The following is an 8,237-nucleotide window of genomic DNA, read 5'->3' on the forward strand; positions in this document are numbered from 1 at the left end:
GGGTCCGTATCAGGCCCCTGACTGGAGAAGCGGGTGCAGTTGGTGTGTTAGCTGCTGTTACCATGAACCCCACACATGATTACACGGGACATTGCGAGAGCCGGTGGACTGAGTCAAACTAGTGTCATGCGCATACAGCATCGTCACCTATTTCACCCGTTTCATGTGTCACTACATCAGCAGTTACATGGTCATCGAGTGCAATTCTGTCAATGGGCATTAACAGAGAATGCGTTGCAGTTCTACCTGTTTACCGGTGAAGCGGGTTTCACAAACCACGGGGCAGTGAATCTACGGAACATGCATTACTGGTCCGTGAACAATCCTCGCTGGCTCAGACAGGTAGAGCGGCAGCGACCGTGGACTGTAAATGTATGGTGCGGAATCATTGGCGACCACCTCATTGGTCCTCACTTCATTGCAGGGGCCCAAACAGCTGCAACATACATCGCGTTTCTACAGAATGATCTGCCAACGTTGCTCGAAAATGTCCCACTGGAAACGCGTCGACGTATGTGGTATCAGCATGATGGTGCACCTGCGCATTCCGCAATTAATACTAGGCTGACTCTAGACAGGATGTTCGACGGGCATTTCATAGGACGTGGAGGACGCATAAATTGGCCAGCCCGTCTCCTGATCTTACACCTCTGGACTTCTTTCTGTGGGGTACGTTAAAGGAGAATGTGTACCGTGATGTGCCTACAACCCCAGAGGATATGAAACAACGTATTGTGGCAGCCTGCGGCGACATTACACCAGATGTACTGCGGCGTGTATGACATTCATTACGCCAGAGATTGCAATTGTGTGCAGCAAATGATGGCCACCACATTGAACATCTATTGGCCTGCCATGTCGGGACACACACTATTCCACTCCGTAATTGAAAACGGAAACCACGTGTGTACGTGTACCTCACCCCTCATGGTAATGTACATGTGCGTCAGTGAAAAGGACCAATAAAAAGGTGTTAGCATGTGGACGTAATGTGCTGTTCCAGTCTCTTCTGTACCTAAGGTCCATCACCGTTGCCTTTGGATCCCTACGTAATTCGGTGCTCTCCGATACACACGATCGAACAGCGGAGGAGCGGTACTCAAGCGTCAACTTTAGGTTACAATATCTCCGGATGTAATTAACATTTTACAATGCAACAAACGGCACTGATTACGTATTTGTTTATATATTCAGATGTGCTAACAAAACTAACGGGGTTCCATTTAAAAAAACGTAGGTTTGTGTTAAAAAACATACTTCCGTGCATTTTTTTATGGTTTGTATTAACCAAGTACACTAGCCCCTCTCCTCACGTTCGGTCTGTGGAATCGATTCGTCAGTATTTGATGTGGTTTACGAAATATATCCAGCGATAATGTTAGGTGACTCACCCTGTATTTGCAATTTTGTTTTTGCAACGTGTAGCTGGAATCAACCAAAACAAACGCTGCTCATCACGTCTTTGATGCGACGCCCAGCGTCGGTTAGTTTCCCTTTCCAAACGAAATTATTTTAAAACTGCAATTTTACGTACCCCTTCGTCACAGCGGTCTCATGTAAGTCTAGTGCGATATTCGGTTTACCGATGTGTATTAACAGGGACAGTAAAACACGAAGAATAAAGAGTACCCCAGCAGTGGAAGCATCACCCAGGCACATGCTGACTGCTACCGCCGTGCAGAAGAGCGTTGTTCAGTCGCTGCTGGAGTAAAAAAATTGTTCAGATGGCTCTGAGCACTATTGAACTTAACTTCTGAGGTCATCAGTCCCCTAGAACTTAGAACTACTTAAACCTAACTAACCTAAGGACATCACACACATCCATGCCCTAGGCAGGATTCGAACCTGCGACCGTAGCGGTCGCGCTGTTCCAGACTAGCGCCTAGAACCACTCGACCACTCCAGCTGTCGCTGCTGGAGTACTGATAACTGTTCGTGTTTCGCTGTTACTCTTAATATATGGCGGTAAAACGAATGTCGCACTAGACTAATCTGGTAGCGCTGTGTCGGATGAACATGAAAAATTTCGATTTAAAATTAATTTTTGTTTCCAACGGGAAACAAACCGACATATTCGGTGTGGACTGGATTTGTTTGGGCTGACACCAACAACACGTTGCAAAAACTAAACTGCAAACATCTGCCGAAACGCCAGAGAAAATACGCCTGCCGTCCCACACGAGAGAGACCCGGTATATGTATGTATGTACCGGGTGATCAAAAAGTCAGTATAAATTTGAAAACTGAATAAACCACGGAATAATGTAGATAGAGAGATAAAAATTGACACACTTGCTTGGAATGACATGGGGTTTTATTAGAACAAAAAAAAAGACAAAGTTCACAAAATGTCCGACAGATGGCGCTCGACAGCTAAACGTCAGTGACTGCGCATGACAATCGTATATAAAAGGAGCTGTAATGAGAGAGAGAATCAGATGCGCCAACAGTCGTAGCATGTTGACGTTACCTGAAAAGACGCTTTTAGTGAAGCTGCATTATCCGAATGGGGAATCTGCTAGTTCAGCGCTACGATCCTATCACCATAGGAAGGGGATTCGAACAGGTAAAGGTCCGTTGACAAATGCAGCTGTGGCGAGAATGATTTCGAAGTTCGAAGCCACGGGTTGTTTAGACGATAGACCCCGTAATGGCCGACCGAGCACAAGGCGTAATGCTGGTGGGACAGTTCAGGAAGAAATGGAGACTGTAGCGGGTTCGTCTATGTACGGGGAAGTCAGCGCTCGTGCAGTCGCACGTCGCACCGGCATTCTATACACTACTGTTTGGTTGGCACTGAGGCGTTCCCTCCGATGCTATCCGTACAAAATCCGTCGGCATCATAAACTGTTACCTGGCGATTTAGTGAAGCGGAGGGCATTTGTGGTGTGGGCGTTTCAAAAGATGGCGGAAGATGACGATTGGTTGAGTAACGTGTTGTGGACCGACGAAACTCATTTCACGCTCCAATGGTCTGTCAACGCCCACAACTGCAGAATTTGGGCTACCAAAAATCCTAGAACTGTCGTAGAAACTCTATTGCACGACGAGAAAGTCACGGTATGGGTTGGATTTACCACCTCTACCGTTATCGGGCCCTTTTTCTTCGAGGAAATGCGTGATTCTGGTTTTGTAACTGCTACCGTGACGGGTGAGAGGTAAACAGTTATGTTACAGAATCGCATCATCCCCAGCCTGGCTGATAAACACCTGCTGGAACGTACTATGTTTATGGGGGATGGCGCTCCACCCCATATTGCTAGACGCGTGAAATATCTCTTGCGCGCGTCGTTTGGTGATGATCGTGTGCTCAGCCGCCACTTTCGTCATGCTTGGCCTCCCAGGTCCCCAGACCTCAGTCCGTGCGGTTATTGGCTTTAGGGTTACCTGAAGTCGCAACTGTGTCGTGATCGACCGACATCTCTAAGGATGCTGAAAGACAACATCCGACGACAATGCCTCACCATAACTCCGGACATGCTTTACAGTGCTGTTCACAACATTATTCCTGGACTACAGCTGTTGTTAAGGGATGATGGTGGACATATTGAGCATTTCCTGTAAAGAACATCATCTTTGCTTTGTCTTACTTCGTTATGCTAATTATTGCTATTATGGTCAGATGAAGCACCATCTGTCGGATATTTTTTGAACTTTTGTAATTTTTTTTTTTATTCTAATAAAACCCCATGCGATTCCAAGCATGTGTGTCAATTTGTACCTCTCTGTCTACATTATTCCGTGATTACTCAGTTTTCAAATTTATACTGACTTTTTGATCACCCGGTATGTATTTAAGTATGTATTTTCCACATCTCCCACTACACTACTGGACCGATTTCAACCAAATCTGGAACGCATGTCACTTACAGTCAGGAAAGAAGCGCTGTGGAGGTAAAAATCACTGACCAATCAAAAGGGTGAAGTTGAGAGTGAAAGAGAGGTGCAGCCCAAGACGCGCGAATACCCAGACGTTATTCATCCAGTATTTGAGAACGAGAGCACTTAGTGACTTGCAACAAACTTTAAACATAATTTCAAACCTTTACCAAACATTTTCTCGCTGACAGCTCTCACAAAATTATGAATGGAAGAAAATTTAGCACTTGCTCAATTTTCGAAGTTCATGGGCTAAACCTGCCGCATCACGCAGCACGTTCTAATTTATTAGTTCTTTATTACTAACACTGTTTGCAACACATTTTTCAGACAGTGTTTAAATGTACCACTGAATCTACCTGCAAAATTATATCATTGTACACCAAGTAGATCAGGAGAAATGACGTCATAAATATTTAGCTGCGTGGAAACGAAACCGCAGGGAGAAATTCGCTAGAGATAAAGGTGAAATATGTATACAAATGTGCGTGAAACGTGTTAAATTTATGTGCTGTGTGCGTACTCGGGCAAAGCCACGAGGAGGTAGACTGTGAGAGGGAGGGGAGGGGGAGGGGGTGAATGAAAGGGAAAGCTACTTCCGGTAGTATATGTAAATAAAAGCGATCAAGGCAAGACATTGTATTAATACAAACATCTAACAACGTTGATCTCGGTGAGCACCACAACTGATGCTGAGTTAATGATTAACGAAGACCATTGCAGGGCGAACAGACACATTACTGTACACTGCATGCCGTGTCTGCTCACCATGTTGTGGAGACATGAGGCTTGTTACAGAACTTCAAAGAAACGTTTTTAAATCATCATAATCATCATTGTAGCAGAACTGTCCATCTGAATATGGGGGGATAAAACAATCGAAATGCATCTTGGAAAAACATACAATAGTAATATGCTGTATGTTTCATTTGGATACTTACAAGGGAACCTCCCCATCGCACCCCCCTCAGATTTAGTTATAAGTTGGCACAGTGGATAGGCCTTGAAAAACTGAACACAGATCAATAGAGAAAACAGGAAGAAGTTGTGTGGAACTATGAAAAAATTAGTAAAATTTACAAACTGAGTAGTCCATAGGCAACATCAAGGACAATGAGAGTCAAGGAGCGCCGTGGTCCCGTGGTTAGCGAGAGCAGCTACGGAACGAGAGGTCCTAGGTTCAAGTCTTCCCTCGAGTGAAAAGTTTAATTTTTTATTTTCAGTTTATGTGACAAACTCTTATGTTTTCATCACTTTTTTGGGAGTGATTATCACATCCACAAGAAAACTTAAATCGGGCAAGGTAGAAGAATCTTTCTACCCATTCGCTAAGTGTACAAGTTAGGTGGGTCGACAGCATATTCCTGTCATGTGACGCACATGCCGTCACCAGTATCCTATAGAATATATCAAACGTGTTTTCCTGTGGAGGAATCGGTTGACTTATGACCTTGCGATCAAATGTTTTCGGTTCCCATTGGAGAGGCACGTCTTTTCGTCTTCTAGTCGCACGGTTTTGCGGTGCAGTCGCAAAACACAGACAATAAACTTATTACAGTGAACAGAGACGTCAATGAACGAACGGACAGATCATAACTTTGCGAAAATAAAGAACGTCAAATTTTCAGTCGCTGGAGGACGTGAACCAAGGACCTCTCGTTCTGCAGCTACTCACGCTAACCACGGGACCACGACGCTCCTGAGCTCACATTATCCTTTATGTTGCCTATGTTCGCATGGAATACTCAGTTTGTATACTTTATTAATTTTTTTCATACTTATAACTAAATCTGGGGCGGGGGGGGGGGGGGGGGGTGCGATGGGGAGGTTCCCTTGTTAGTATCACTGTCAGTGTTAACAGCGTTTGTGCAGACAGATAAAAGAGAAAACATAAATGAATGAATAAATAATGTCACCTTCCATTTCTTTAATGTCACTGTACCTTCGTTCACTTTGGTATTTTGTCCATGATATTTCATTTTCATTGTTGCAGTCTGAGGGCTTTGATCCAGGAGGACAATATGCTATCGCCAATAAGTAATGCATGTAAACAGCTTCGTCAGGACGCAGCCCTCATCATTCGGTTTAATAGTTTCGTCATGATTTTGGGAAGTGTCGAAATATTTGCTACCTGTGTTTTTATGATGTGATTGTTGTTCGAAATTGGTAAAGACATCTAAGGGGTCAAACGAAATAGGTTCGCGAAAATGTACTTATTTAAATCAGCAGTACAGCCGAAAACATATGATCTGCTAATATAAGTCTGCAGAATTCCTTAGACACTCACAGACGCACCTGATCAGCTCCACATTGCGGGTTTCACATGTGGCTGTGGCAAAGTTTACAGGGTTACACATAAGTATCTCTGGTGTTACAGAAATTGAAAAACGACACATATCAGTGAATACGAGATCGCCTCTCCAAGTTTCGAATCGTAATACGAGCTGTGGCATAGTTGCAGAGTACACCATCACGGGGCAGGCGTGTCAGAACAAGTAGATAAATCATCTACTCCTTACTGTGGCATCGAGTTAGTTCGCGCCGGCAGATAGCCAACTCATTGAACAGATTTCCAAAAGAGGCTCCTGATGTTGCGGCTTCTCGTGAGTTACAACAGCAAATTCAATGAACTGCATGCATGCATTGATGTCTGCCGCATCAAAAACGGTGCCCATATTGATTAAATACATGTAATGTGAGTTTAAAAACTTTGAGAGATGTCTTATCAACACGTATGTTTCTGTTTTCTGCTTCATCTTCTTTTTACTGGCCTTTATCACATATCTTCGCTGGATCGGCATGTTAATTTATGGACTTGGGAGTATTTGTGGGAGAGGGTGACCAGATGCCCTTCCTGTTGTCACCAGCGTGCCCCACCCCCACCTCCATCCGCATCACCATCCCTACCCTACCCTACCCTACCCTTCCCCTGCCCTGCGGGACGGATTTGTGTACCCCATCTGTCTGCGTCTAGTGTCATCACATGTGGAAAAGTGTGAACGCTTTCTCAATGTTTGCAAATCGTGCAACTAACGCAGGAGGTGGGCGCCAGCCCGGTATTCACCTTCTGATGAAGGAAACCGCCCAAAAACCACGTCCAGACCGGCCGGCTCATGGACACTCGTAGTTGACCATTCGGGCGGATTCGATCAGAGACCAGAGCGCGTCACCGACTCGCGGAATCGGCGTGCTAAGGCGCGCGGCTTTCCGGGCTGGTTAGTTTTTTTTCTGTATGTCTTCTACATGTCAAGCTGTCGTCTTCTGAACCGTGAGGTACTCGCGAATAACCCTGCATATAGGCGAAACTGGGGTAAAAGAACGCCACAACAAAGTGTAAGCTCTGTGGTACCGAAACGTCAGGAACACTACGGCGAGGATATAGATAACAACAACGTATGAGTGCTAGCCAGAGAAGGTAATATTTATAGAACGAAAGTCCGAAAACCAGTTGAGATCAAAGAAATTTTAGTAAAGATAAGTTATATGCGCTTCCAGCTTCATAGCTTCCCGTCATCCAGGAAGTAAACACCCAGCCACGGTGCGCGAGGAATGTTAACAACTACCAGGAAGCCATCTCTGCGGCAACGTATTAATACTTTGATAGATATGCCCATTCTCTCCCCACAAATAGTAGCCAAAAAATTTCACCCGGCAGTCCTACTCCTTCAGAACAAGCACTGGAAAACTCAGTTGAACGCGGCACTGGTCTTTGACAATGCTCAGCTGACCAGAGCCAGCCGGACGATGTGGCCGAGCGGTTCTAGGCGCTTCAGTCCGAAACCACGCTGCTGCTGCGGTCGCAGGTTCGAATCCTGCCTCAGGCATGGATGTGTTTGATGTACTTAGGTTAGTTAGGTTTAAGTGGTTCTACGTCTACGGGACTGATGACCTCAGATGTAGGGTCCCAGAGTGCTTGGAGCCATTTCTGACCAGAGACGCCGTAAGATCCTGGAGACAGTACCTGCAGAGGGATCGAAATACCGATTGTGTGAGAAGCAATTTGAAAAGTTACATGTGGCCTAACAGCCTAGATTTCCACCTTAAGTATCATCTTCTTGTTACCTATCTGCATTGGTTGGTTGGTTTGGAGGAGGGAACCAAACAGCGGGGTCATCAGTCCCATCGGATTAGGGAAGGATGGGGAAGGAAGTCGGCTGTGCCCTTTCACAGGACCCATCCCGCCATTTGCATGAAGCAATTTAGTGAAATCACGGAAAAGCTAAATCAGGATGCCCAGATGTGGGTTTGAACTGTCGCCCTCACGAATGAGAGTCCAGTGTGCTAATTACTGTGCCACCTCCCTCGGTCTCTCTGCTTTGTACGATGTCTTACTACTTACATTATTTAACAAACTCAAA

This window comes from Schistocerca americana, chromosome X (assembly GCF_021461395.2).
Source record: "Schistocerca americana isolate TAMUIC-IGC-003095 chromosome X, iqSchAmer2.1, whole genome shotgun sequence".
In the NCBI taxonomy this organism is placed as follows: Eukaryota; Metazoa; Arthropoda; class Insecta; order Orthoptera; family Acrididae; genus Schistocerca; species Schistocerca americana.